Source organism: Helianthus annuus, chromosome 7 (genome assembly GCF_002127325.2).
Source record: "Helianthus annuus cultivar XRQ/B chromosome 7, HanXRQr2.0-SUNRISE, whole genome shotgun sequence".
Classification (NCBI taxonomy): Eukaryota; Viridiplantae; Streptophyta; class Magnoliopsida; order Asterales; family Asteraceae; genus Helianthus; species Helianthus annuus.
Window position 1 is genome coordinate 107,014,520 of NC_035439.2, and position 13,798 is coordinate 107,028,317.

Consider the following 13,798-nt stretch of genomic DNA (forward strand, 5'->3'; position numbering starts at 1 on the left):
TGTTGGTACACTTTATGTGGACGCGACTCGGTTCAGTTCAACTTCGATTCGACACGGTTAGGTTCGGCTCAAGCCCGACGTCACGACATTCCTCCGTCGTGCGCCCCAGAATTCGACACGTGAAGCACGGAGAGCCGAGAACGTTTCCCACTTGACACATCATCATGACATCATCATGATGATCATAACCTTGACTAGACTTTACAAATATGAATTTGCTGAATTCAGTTACGTATAAATGCATGGGCCACTATACTTGGGCCATTTGTTGAATTTGGGCCAATTCTCAGTTTGTTCAGCATGTAATGTCGACGAAACAAGGTGTGTTTCGTCGACTTTAATGTTGTTTCATCATGTCCATCTGTTTCGTCGACTTGGTCAAAGCTGTCAAAGCGTTTCGTCAAGTCCAACTGTTTCGCCGAGTACCATGTTCAGTTTCGTCGAGTGTTATTTGTGTTTCGTCGACAATAATACGTTTCGTCGATTTGTTCTGTTCCGTCCCTATATAAACAGCAAGCTGAGACAGAACAGAAGTGTGAGACACACGAGAGAACAGAGTGAGTTTGTGAGAGCATTATCGTTTGTAATCTTTGTAAACAAAACTCTGTGGTTCATAATAGATCTGAAGCTTTAAACGTTTTATCATCTCTTTGCTTTATTTTGTGTCTCGATCTCGGTTTAACTTACCGGTTGGATTCCGCACAACCGTGTTTGTCGCATAACAAGGATACGGTTACCTAAATCCTCCGGTAGTGGACCTACAAGTGGTATCAGAGCCAAGGCTCTCATCCTTGTTCAAACTGAGCCGTGTGTTGAGTTTTCAAAGTTTGCTTCTTAAAGCATTTCAGTTTAAAACTTTGAAAATCATGGTATTTTGCTGTTAGTTCCCGTAGAAACTATGATAAACCCACTGTATACATGTTAAGACATGGTTTTTTTGTGAAGTTTTGAGCAAAATACGTGTTCGGAAATTTGTCCGGTGACCGGAAAACTCATAAGATTGACCGGAAAATTCATAGGGTTCTTCACATCTTCAAAAAGTTCATCATAATTCTTCATATATTCTATATTCTGGGTATTGAACTTGTCTGTTGTTAAAAGGGATAAGATTTGCTGAAATGGAAAATCTTTGAATGTTTGTGGTTTAACTAAAATTGGATAATCACCAACCAACTTTCACATATTCAGGAACAAGATTCTGTTTATAATAGATAAAGCTCACCAACTCAACTGTTCACAACTTTCAATTTCTGTGTGTTATCTTGGGTAAACCATCTTTTAACTTTCATTCTCTCAGAAACCAGATTCAGTTATAAAAAGAAATTCTCCACCCAATTTTTTTTTGTCCCAGATCTAACGAAACAAGTATTTGTCTCTTCCCATTAAACATATAGTGTTTCATCAAAATCCATTCTTCTTGGGCCAGTATCATTTCTTCACGGAAGTATTATTAGTGGGCTAAGAATAAAAGTTGGGCCTGGTAATCTGTGGACATATGTGAACGACATATTTAGTGGGCTTTATACATAAAAGTTATTAGTCATTTATAATTCTTCGTGGGCCATCTTAGTTAATTGAGTCTTGTAGAATTGGGTCATAAATTATAAGACTTGTAAACTTGTAATTTTGTCATAAGTTACAAGTTTGTGTTTTTATAAAAATTCAAAATGACTTCCGACAGGTGGGGTTGGAAACCGGATCCAAATGCGGACATGTATACGGGTAAAGGTTTAGTTCCTTCATGGGCTCAGTCTCCCACAACCTCGTCATCAGCACAAATGACTCCTATTACGGCAAACCAGTGGGCACTTGTTACTAATCAAAATCAAAGTATACAAAGTCTTCTTTTGAGCGAAAATGAAACCGGTAGTAACAATCGTCCACCGAAACTGATGCATATGAATGAGTATCCCGGTTGGGAAGAAAGATTTCATATGTATGTTCTTGGGCAAAACATGGAGTTATGGTTATCTTTTACCACGGAATTCGATCAAGCACTTGAAGAAGCCGGTTCAAATGCTGCAACGTTTGGAGATCATTCTGCCGAAGATAAAAAGGCATATGATTTAGAAAAGAAAGCATATTCAATTCTAACTCAAGCCTTAAACAAAGATATTTATCATCAGTTTGTGAGATTCAAAACGACAAAAGGTCTATGGGATGCACTGAAGGCGAGAGGTCACGGAAATGCATCGTCACGCAAACTGAGACATGATCTGCTCAAAAAGGAATTCGACGGCTTCATGTGTATGGAAAGGGAGTCACTGGGAGATCTTACAAGCCGATATTATCATCTGCTGAGTGAAATGGGTAATTTTGGGGTAGTGGTAACTCCGGAAGAGATTGTCACTAAGTTTGCTGACGTATTGCCAGCTCAATGGAGGGGTTTCTTGGAGATTCTGAAGTATAATGGCACACTGGCTACAATTAACATTCATGATTTCATTCAACTCTTGGAGAACAAAGATCAAGAGGAAATCAGGAAGGCAAAAAGAGCGCCGGTTCCACAAAATCCCGAGATGTACTATGGAAATTGTGGAGGTACCAACATGGTTGCAAGACCTGCTCAACATGCTCAGCTTCAAACAGCTTTCGTCTCGAGCACCGATATGTATGGAACACCAAAACCAGCTGCCCAAGAGCAAAGCTATCAGTCTACTGGAGTACCATCATTTCTTGATCCAAACTACAAAGGTCAACAACAAGCCTGTTATGGAAGCACTTCATCAACAGTCAACGCTGGTCAACCAACTAATTCAAACACAGTTCGGCTAGACACTTCACGTTTCTCGAAAGTAAGTGATGAGGTGGCAAAGGAACATATGGAGATGTTAAACACTTTGGTGAGCGCCTACTGTGGGTTGGTAGCAGGGCAAATTGGGAACATCAATTTGACTCAGGAAGATTATCAGCAGATAGATAAGGATGAAATGTATTTGATGGATATCAAGTGGGCATTTGCTAGTGCTGTGAGGCGAGCAAAAGATTTATGGAAAGAACCGGTAGAACCAGCTCGGAAAGCAAGAAGGACACCAAGTATGGGTTCGATAAACAAGCGGTCAAGTGTTTCAATTGTGGTGAACGGGGTCATTTCAAACGGGAATGTACGAAGCCAGCTCAGCATGGGAACCAAAATCCGTTCAGAAATCAAGGCAATCAACAGAATCAGACTCAAACCAGGAATAATGAGCGTGCCTTGATGCCTGCAAACAATACTCATAAAGCAGGTCCATCAAACAATAATCGAGCTCTCGTTATGCAACTTGATGAAGGTTGTGACTGGTCGATTCAGTTGGGTAACGGTGATCAGGGTGGAACGGCTTGTTTTGCTGAGGTTGTCGAGGATCTAAAACACGCATGTGGAGGAGAATCTTCTGATGAAGACAGTTCTGGTTATAGTGGAAGCTCAGATGAAGAAACATCAAGTTCAGGAGAAGACGGCACGGATAAAGTGTCACGTGCATCCATTGATGCAGATGTTGAGGAGCTCTTAAGGGAAGCTAAAGCAGGAAATGACAGAAGATCTATTCTGGTGGATCAAGCTGCTTATTCTTGTTCTTTGTCTTCTCATCATTCAGCTTTTATGGCTAATGTTGGCAGTTCGTCAAGTCAGGTATGTGTCGATGAATCTAAATCTGATAAATGTGATATTTGTGTTGATTTGGGTGGGAAATTGTCTGAGTTGCAAAGCAAATATGATGATTTGCAAAGCAAGTATGACGTGACATTTATCCACAATCAAAGTTTGATCGTGGATCTTGCGAAATGCACAGAGGCCAACTTGTTTCATAAAAATCATGAAAAAGAATTTAAGAAAGTAATTGACACATTAAGGGAAGATAAAACCGAGCTAGTAAAAACAGTTTCAAGAAAACAAACTGCTATAAATAACTACATCACTAGGCTCGAGGAAGCACAAAAGGAGTTGGCCTGTGTCAAGTGTGAAAAAGAGGCGATCCAGCTTAGGATAGATAGTTACTCAAACTCTAAGTATGTGCTGGATCACATCATTAATATACAGAAGGAGAAAAAGGATGTCACATGCATTGGATATAAGAAGTGTCCTCCACCGTACACACACAATTATACCGCAATGCCTGATGAGGAAGATAAACCTCAATTTGAGCCATCTGTTCCTTTAAGTGTTGAGGAATTTGCTGCTGGACTTGGTTACAAAAATGAAGTATCGTCAAATTCGGATGGGTCATCAGATACGAAAGTATCAACTGCTGAACAAAATCAGGATCCTCCAGTCATTGTTGAGGATGCTGATTCTTCAGATGATGAATCCGATGATACTAAATCTGCACAGTCTGATGCAGTTATCAAAGAAGAGGACATACCTCTCGAGAATCACATTCTGTGTGTTCCTCCCGCAAAACAGGCTAAGACTGTTCAGATTGAGTCCACTTCTGCACGAGAATTTGAGAGTGTGAATTTGCTATACACTCTGGTTGGTGATGATAAATTTATTCAAACAAAGATTTTCCGATTAAAAATGTCAATCAATCACTAATCTGCAAAGTTTTTGAAGATTCGACAAGTAAGTTTTTGGGAGAGTCGAGTTCACGAGTTGTGGTAATACAATGTCCTCCAATTCCAAAAGCTGAAATTCGAAAACAATCGGGCAATCAAAAATTACCAACAGAGAAATTTCAGCGAAATCACACCAAACCAAAGGGAAAATTAACAGCTCAGGGTCGAAAGGAACAAAACCAAAGAAAGAACAAGAAGGTGAACTTTGTGAAGTCGAACGGAACTGATAGAATTGAAACATTTGAAAACAAATCTAACGTAGATTATGTTAAGCAAGTTAAAATTTTGCAAAAAGATGGTCAAAGCAATTCAGGACTAAGTACTTCGAAATCACAAAGTTCATCTGTAACACCCCAAAATTTTGTATGACTTAGAATAATAATTTAATCGGGGTGTTTTAATAATAAGGAATGGTAGATATAGATTTTTTACCGTTTCGAAAGTTTTTAATAATAAGTCTAAAACCCCTTATGCTAATGAAAGTGATTAAGTTAGTATGAGAATGAATCATTTTACTTTAAAAAGATAAGGGACCAAAGGTGTAAATGTCTAATGAAGACTTGGTAAATAAAAAAAAAAGAAAAGGAAACCAGTATTTGGTTCCTGGGTGAGATCGTACAAGGGGGAAGCCAAGGGGAAACCCTAAGTCTAAAGAATCTCACAAATCTTACAAATTGAAGGGATTAAAAGCTGAATTCTTGATTCAGGAGTTAGGAATTAGGATCTCCTAACTATATTTGATCTCAAGTAAGTCTAAAATTTGATGTTTTTATGAAATTCATGAAGTGGGTTATGTATAATTTATGATGTTTGTATGAAATCAAACCTAGATGTTGGATGATATGAACAAATAGGAGTTATATTATGTGCTATTTCGATTGTACTAGTAGTTGGGGTAAAACCCACTTGAGATTACGTAAGGTAGTAAAGAATTAGTAAAATTCATGGATGAATTATATAATGTTGATGTTAAACTCTTGTTATAGAAGTGTTTAGATGAGTAACTTGATATGAATCATATGTAGTATGGTTTTGATTTTTGATTTTGAAAGAATTGGTTGATTTATTTGATGAATTTAGGATGAATGTGTTATAATTACTTGTACATTATGCTTATTAGAATGTACGCACGCCATGTGTTTGATGAAATGTCTAAATTAATGTAATTGTGATTTCATATGAAAATTTGCTAAATTTATGAAATGTGATTATGGTGGGAATGCATATGGTTCATAAACATCATATTGTATGACAAAGAATATGAGAATAATGAAAATTTCCGAAAGCTAAGCATATGAAGTTGTGATGTATAGGAACAAAGAAAGAGGAAGGAGCAAGTTACTCCAAGTCGTAAGGGACACAAGACCATGGTAAGTTCATATGAACTTCATTTTCTCTACTTGTAGACTTGCGAATGTTAGTTTGGGTAATTAAATCCTAGTGTGGAATTTTTACGCTTGTTCATGGTAAAATTGTGTTATGTTGAGTATTGGTAATGGATAGGAAGTGTATTAGCAATGGATGCATTTTAACCCGCTTCAAGTGGGTCGAAATATTAAAAAGGAAGGATAATGTAATGGTTTAAGTAAAGACTTGTAGATAACGAGTCGGAATGAGGAAAAAGCGTTGAAAGTGTATGGTATGAATTGATCCGTTATGAATGGGTCGAAAGTCTTACATGTTGAATGTATTCGAAAGGCAAGAATAAATGGGCATGAAGAAATTTCATGCTAGAATGAAAAGAAAGATTTAATAAGGATGTTGATAAAATGTTTTATTTCGCTAATGGGTCAAATTAGAATAAGTAAAGGATAGGCGTTAAATTTGTCTTGAGATTTAAACTAAGGAATGTTTGCGTTATGTATGTTAGGTAAATCTCGCTCTTGGCGATGCGAGCTCGGACCGAACACACTACATAGCCCTTTATGCGCTTCCGGTTAAAGTCGTCTTTTGTAAATGGGTCAAAACGTTTTCATAATGTAAATGTTAAATTTATGTCTAGCATGTTTCCTATGTAAGTTAGGATTTTAAATCTTGTATGGTTATTACTTTTATATCTTTTGAAACATGTCGTAGAATGTATTTTGGAATGATTTCATTATAAAGCAGGAAAACGTTTACTTTACGAATAGGTCATGTCAAAATTTTCCAAAAATTTGTATGAAGTCTATGTTATTTGTCAAATGTGAAAAGTGGGCGTTACAAGTTGGTATCAGAGCCAAGGTTTGAGAGATTTAAGCATTAAGTGCTTGAACTCAAACTGAAAGCTCGTGAGAAGTGTGTGTTCGTTGCGCGGCGTAAGGCAAGTACGTATTTTAAAAGTTGAAATTTTTGCATTACAAATAATTTAGTTACGGAATGTTATGGAATGGTTACGGGATGTTGTGGAAAGATGTGGGATGAATCGGATCAGTTTGGGGTTAGAACGGGTCAAATGAATGGGAGCTAAACATTAGGTTACATCAGATCTGGCGCCGCACACAGTTGTATCGTTAAGTGACACAGCTGTGTGGACCGTTGATGCTTGTTGCTGAGATCAGGGTGTGTGGCAAGGCTGACATAGCTGTGTGACATTGTACTCAGATAACCAACACAGCTGTGTCTGGGCAAAATTTCCACAAACTTCATATTATCTTGAGTTTTCCGCAACGAATCACCAACAAGCTTTCCAAAACTACAATATTCAAATAAAACACAATTAAATGTCGATTCAATCGAAATTGTAACCAGAAATATATATAAAGTGGGGGATAAAAAGAATTAAAAAAAAAGTGATACCAAGGTATATGGGATAAAGAATACTATGAAGTTGGTTGTCGGAAACGTTGAGTTTCCAAAGAAAGTTTAAGTATGATTTAGTCACGAGTAATTTCTTTTACGTATTAAAAAGAATGAGAGCTACGTATCACTAGCATGCTTATATGATAGAAAGGATGAATGAATGTCTAAAATAAAGAATGATACGATACGATCATCAATGACGATAAGGCATGAAGTATGAATGATGAATGGAATGTGTCATGATAAAATGATGTTAAAACATGATGGTGGGAAGTATGAAATGAAATCTAATGAATGTAATAAACGTGAATGACAATGAAACCGTGAATATAAGTTTACTAACACGAAGGCAATTAGTTAAAGAACGAAGGAATAAGAAGTAAGTATAAGAATGAATGTATGTTTTGATTAACATGTCTAGAATGTTCGTAATGAAGGATAGTATGGTTTTATGACCTGCGAAAATGAATTATTGAAAGCAAAATAATGCATGAATGATAAAGAAATGAATGATGAATGGTATGCGGTGAGGTCACGAAGTGACCGTTAACACCAAGGATGATGAATAGTATGCGGTGTGGGACGAAGTAGCCGTTAACACCGAGGATGATGAAAGGAATGCGGTATGGTCACTAAGTGGCTATTAACACCCGGAATTATGAAATAAAAGCATGATAACCATAATTAAAAAAAAGGATAAAGGTCAATAAGACGTAAGCATGATGGCATGAGGTAACATATAACGAAGTGAAAAGTTATATATAAAATTAACGAATGTCTAATAAGTAAGAGAATGAAAGTCATTGAAATATGTTAGGCATATTAACATGTTTCCTAAACTATGTGGTACAATATTTCTTAAGACAAATCCAAAAGTTTCGTTAAGTTTCCGAAAATGCAACCTATGATATTAGGATCCTCTAAATGACAACCGGGTCATGTTGAAATGTTTAGAAGTAAGAACGTATATGATTGGAAGGTTGTGAATGAAGTTCTAGTTGGGTTTATCAACCCTATAATGAGAGATAGGTGGTGTAGTCATAAAGGACCGTTAACACCTCGCATGAAAGAAAGGAAAGTATAAAAAAAATTAATGATAGAATGGAATGAACATGACCAAAGAATAAATTTTAATAATGATCTCGAATGATATAGTAGATCGTTGATGAAAACAAAGAAATTGTTAATAAAATATGTTCCGAGTAGAGGGTGGTGAGATAAATTAAGTAAGAAGGATGAGGGATTCTATTCCCCTATGAACGAAAGGCATGTGTAATGTGGCCTATCGTGACCGACATTGATGATAATGTACAAGTGGAATGAAAGTTATTGAAATGTGATTATGAATGCGTCAATGTTACTTGAGATGACATGGAAAGTAAATGAAGCAATGAATGTAGAAAATGCTTAATTGTAGATGACGAGCGAAGGAGACACAAATGATAACAAATGACATGGTGGGAAGGAATAAAAGCGATGATTACGAAAGAGGATGGTATGGTCCTAGAATGTAATGAAAGGCAGGAATGATAATTACGATTAAGCTTAGAAAATATTGAACATGAAAGGATGATAGAATTTCGAGAATAGTATGGTCCTAAGGATTAAAATTTTTGTCAACAAAAAGTAAATGTTAGTAGAACTAAAATTTTAAGGGAAGATATTCATGTGGTAAGCATAGATAGAGACTTAAGAAAGGGTCGTAGACAGATGAAAGTTAGAGTCATTAGGTGGGAATGAAAGTATGAAAGCAAATGAGGAGATGCTTTTTCTCCACCTAACTAAAGATAAGTATAAACATAACAAGTAAATGCACAGATAGCCTGGTTGGTCAAGCATAATGTAGGACTAAAAGAACACATACACACACATGTGTATATATATATATATATATATATATAAGTAATGTGTATGTGAACGCATGTGAGATATGTTGCCGTTGGTTGTGGGAATATGAGTAGGGATATGTTGATAGTTAATCGTCGTAGACCTAAAGGGGATATACGAGTAAGAGTAAAACATATGACAAATGTGGTAACATATGATGGTGTAAATAATTATATATATATATATATATATATATATATATATATATATAAAGATGTTGAGGTAATAAGATTATGATGAAAGAAATATGCTCCGAACATGTTCCATATTAGGCATGTGATGATCGACTTATGAGGACTAAAATGAATAACGGGCTAAGACCTAGATGGATGATTTAAGTACCGGCGAGGATAGAAATTTTGCAAGAAATGGTAAAGTGATAACAAGTAGGTCTAAAATCAATAAGGAAGTACAATTGTGCGAATTAGTTCATACTGTACGAATGGATTAATAAGCAACTAATGGTAATAGAGTTACTAAATGTTTGAGGCCAGTATATGTATATATACACACACAAATACATTAGTAGTCAAAGTTTTTACGTTACATTAGGGGGTGACTAGGAAGAATGACGATGTTAATAATAGAGGAATCAAGTAGCAAGCTCATGGTGGGCATTATTGATTCAAACAACATAGTGAAGGAACAATGTATGGTTAGTGACTTGGAAGGCAGAAGTAAATGACTCATAATGCTAGTAAGTAAATTATAATCTTCATATCAATATAGGAAATGATGACGGCTCTAAATTTTTGTTTATTGTAGAGTAAGGTTAATAAATGTCTTGAAATGTCATGATGGAAAGATAGTAAGAGTCTATCCGCATATCGGAAAATGGGTAATAGAAAAGAATGAAAAGCGAGGAATTGTTAAGAAAGCGGGGTACACACTTAGGATGCCAAATTTAGAGTAATTAGAAAGAACTATATGGAAAATGTAAAAGGTTAACGTAGATGGAAGCTAGAATGAAAATATAAGAATGGTAACTGTTAGAGGGGGAATGTTACATAAATAGGGATCGAGTGGAATGTAAAATATGATGAATATTTGAATGGATATTTGAATAAATCTTACCTTCTGTCGAGTTCCCTATTGTATGTGAGGAATTATTAGAAGATAAGCCTCTAAAGAAAAGTTCAAGAGTTAAAGTTTTTATACACATGATTCTTGGTTCGTGTTATAAAACAACCCTACGTGGTAGAGTGTAATCTCAATTATCGAATGAATGGTTGTGCCGAGTTTTATGTAACTCATACGTGAAATGGAGTGGCATATGTACTAAGTTTATAATCTCGTATGTAGCGGAACCTAGGTTGATAAGAATTAACCCTTTGAGGTACAATGTTGGGTAATTGCCTTAGTATTACAATTGCTAGAAGGAATGAAGTATGTATGGCGGCCATGGAATGTCATAACAAGTATAGCTGAGTATGACACCTCGCGTGTAATATGAGTTACTCAAATGTAAGTATTGATTACACGATCATATTGATAGCGTGATTAAAGACTTATATTGGCCTTGGAAGGATGGGGAGTATATAGAAACTAAATAGTTAGAAACTATTGAATGATATTTGGTTTGTGATTTATTACGAATGAATAGGAATGAACGAGTATGAATATTATGATAATTATTTCCCCTAAGTATATGTTAGAGGTATGCGAGAATGAATGATCTGACAGATAAGTTTTAAGAAATCAGCTTGAACAATTGAATGATAATCATGAATAATGTAATAGGATCGCTTTGATTCATACAAGATTGAATTACCAAATGTATTAGACAAGTTTCGAGTAGTAAAGACTGATTCATCACGAGGGATGATTGAATGAAAGCATGTTATCGAAGTTCGAGGTATGTAATTACGAAGGGATACAGATTAACTCGTCAGAATGTATGTATTCAGGTTTCGGGGACGAAACCTTCTTTAAGGGGGGTAGACTTGTAACACCCCAAAATTTCGTATGACTTAGAATAATAATTTAATTGGGATGTTTTAATAATAAGGAATGGCAAATATAGATTTTTTACTGTTTCGAAAGTTTTTAATAATAAGTCTAAAACCCCTTATGCTAATGAAAGTGATTAAGTTAGTATGAGAATTAACCATTTTGACACATTTTAAAAAGATAAGGGACCAAAGGTGTAAATGTCTAATGAAGACTTGATAAATAAAAAAAAGAAAAGGAAACCAGTATTTGGTTCCTGGGTGCGATCGTACAAGGGGGAAGCCAAGGGGAAACCCTAAGTCTAAAGAATCTCACAAATCTTACAAATTGAAGGGATTAAAAGCTGAATTCTTGATTCAGGAGTTAGGAATTAGGATCTCCTAACTATATTTGATCTCAAGTAAGTCTAAAATTTGATGTTTTTATGAAACTCATGAAGTGGGTTATGTATAATTTATGATGTTTGTATGAAATCAAACCTGGATGTTGGATGATATGAACAAATAGGAGTTATATTATGTGCTATTTCGATTGTACTAGTAGTTGGGGTAAAACCCACTTGAGATTATGTAAGGTAGTAAAGAATTAGTAAAATTCATGGATGAATTATATAATGTTGATGTTAAACTCATGTTATAGAAGTGTTTAGATGAGTAACTTGATATGAATCATATGTAGTATGGTTTTGATTGTTGATTTTGAAAGAATTGGTTGATTTATTTGATGAATTTAGGATGAATGTGTTATAATTACTTGTACATTATGCTTATTAGAATGTACGCACGCCATGTGTTTGATGAAATGTCTAAATTAATGTAATTGTGATTTCATATGAAAATTTGCTAAATTTATGAAATGTGATTATGGTGGGAATGCAGGTTCATAAACATCATATTGTATGACAAAGAATATGAGAATAATGAAAATTTCCGAAAGCTAAGCATATGAAGTTGTGATGTATAGGAACAAAGAAAGAGGAAGGAGCAAGTTACTCCAAGTCGTAAGGGACACAAGACCACGGTAAGTTCATATGAACTTCATTTTCTCTACTTGTAGACTTGCGAATGTTAGTTTGGGAAATTAAATCCTAGTGTGGAATTTTTACGCTTGTTCATGGTAAAATTGTGTTATGTTGAGTATTGGTAATGGATAGGAAGTGTATTAGCAATGGATGCATTTTAACCCGCTTCAAGTGGGTCGAAATATTAAAAAGGAAGGATAATGTAACGGTTTAAGTAAAGACTTGTAGATAACGAGTCGGAATGAGGAAAAAGCGTTGAAAGTGTATGGTATGAATTGATCCGTTATGAATGGGTCGAAAGTCTTACATGTTGAATGTATTCGAAATGCAAGAATAAATGAGCATGAAGAAATTTCATGCTAGAATGAAAAGAATGATTTAATAAGGATGTTGATAAAATGTTTTATTTCGCTAATGGGTCGAATTAGAATAAGTAAAGGATAGGCGTTAAATTTGTCTTGAGATTTGAACTAAGGAATGTTTGCGTTATGTGTGTTAGGTAAATCCCGCTCTTGGCGATGCGAGCTCGGACCGAACACACTACATAGCCCTTTATGCGCTTCCAGTTAAAGTCGTCTTTTGTAAATGGGTCAAAACGTTTTCATAATGTAAATGTTAAATTTATGTCTAGGATGTTTCCTAAGTAAGTTAGGATTTTAAATCTTGTATGATTATTACTTTTATATCTTTTGAAACATGTCGTAGAATGTATTTTGGAATGATTTCATTATAAAGCAGGAAAATGTTTACTTTACGAATGGGTCATGTCAAAATTTTCCAAAAATTTGTATGAAGTCTATGTTATTTGTCTAATGTGAAAAGTGGGCGTTACATCATCAACGAGACATCAACATGATACTTCGGGGTTTGTTGAACGAAGATCATGTTTCGAGTGTGGTGAAATTGGACATATAATTCGAAATTGTCCGTATCATCATAAGTTAAAAGCTAAAGTTGATATTCCCCGTGAGCAAAATTACCAAAAGCGATCTGTTTCTCCGAAATAAGATCCCCGTCTTGTGAAATAAAGGGAGAAGAAACAGAAACGCAAGCAAATCAAGGTAATTGAAAAAGTTCTTAAAACCGATGTGGTACAAAAACAATATGTTTCAGTTAAACCAGAAATTTCAAAACTTTCAACAACTTCAAACAATCACGAAGTTAAAATTTCAAACAATCAAACTGGTAAAACTAAACAGACATGGAAACCTAAATTGGCCACAAACTTAGGGGGAGCATCACCATTTCCAAATCATCGCGAAGTCGAAATAACTTTTGTCGATGAAAAAGGAAGACCCAAGTCCACGAAGGCTTGGGTCCCCATCTCCAACTGATCATTTGAGTTCATGTGCAGGGTGTTCCAGGAGGAACTATCAGTAGTCTTTGGATTGTTGATAGTGGGGCATCCAGGCACATGACAAGCGACATGAGGCTTCTCTACGACGTTAAATCTATTAGAGGAGGTTATGTTGCTTTTGCTGGAGATAAAGGCGGATATATTACTGGTGAAGGAATGGTTTCCAACGGGGTTGTCTGTTTCGACAAGATCAACTTTGTGCAACAACTTGATCACAATCTTCTAAGTGTTTCTCAAATCTGTGATAAGAAGTTTTCAGTGCACTT

The 13,798-nt window shown here is 35.6% G+C and overlaps 2 long non-coding RNA genes across 2 annotated transcripts; both read left to right on the forward strand.

Annotated features, from left to right (window-relative positions):
- The first annotated feature begins 5,147 nt into the window (after positions 1 to 5,147).
- Positions 5,148 to 6,661, forward strand: LOC118480380. The gene is made up of 3 exons (XR_004862324.1): positions 5,148 to 5,283; positions 5,850 to 5,906; positions 6,407 to 6,661. It is a non-coding gene; the product is annotated as an uncharacterized LOC118480380 (long non-coding RNA).
- A 4,755-nt stretch (positions 6,662 to 11,416) lies between these two features.
- Positions 11,417 to 12,836, forward strand: LOC110934979. Its single transcript, XR_002588772.2, has 3 exons — positions 11,417 to 11,554; positions 12,118 to 12,174; positions 12,675 to 12,836. It is a non-coding gene; the product is annotated as an uncharacterized LOC110934979 (long non-coding RNA).
- Positions 12,837 to 13,798: the final 962 nt, after the last annotated feature.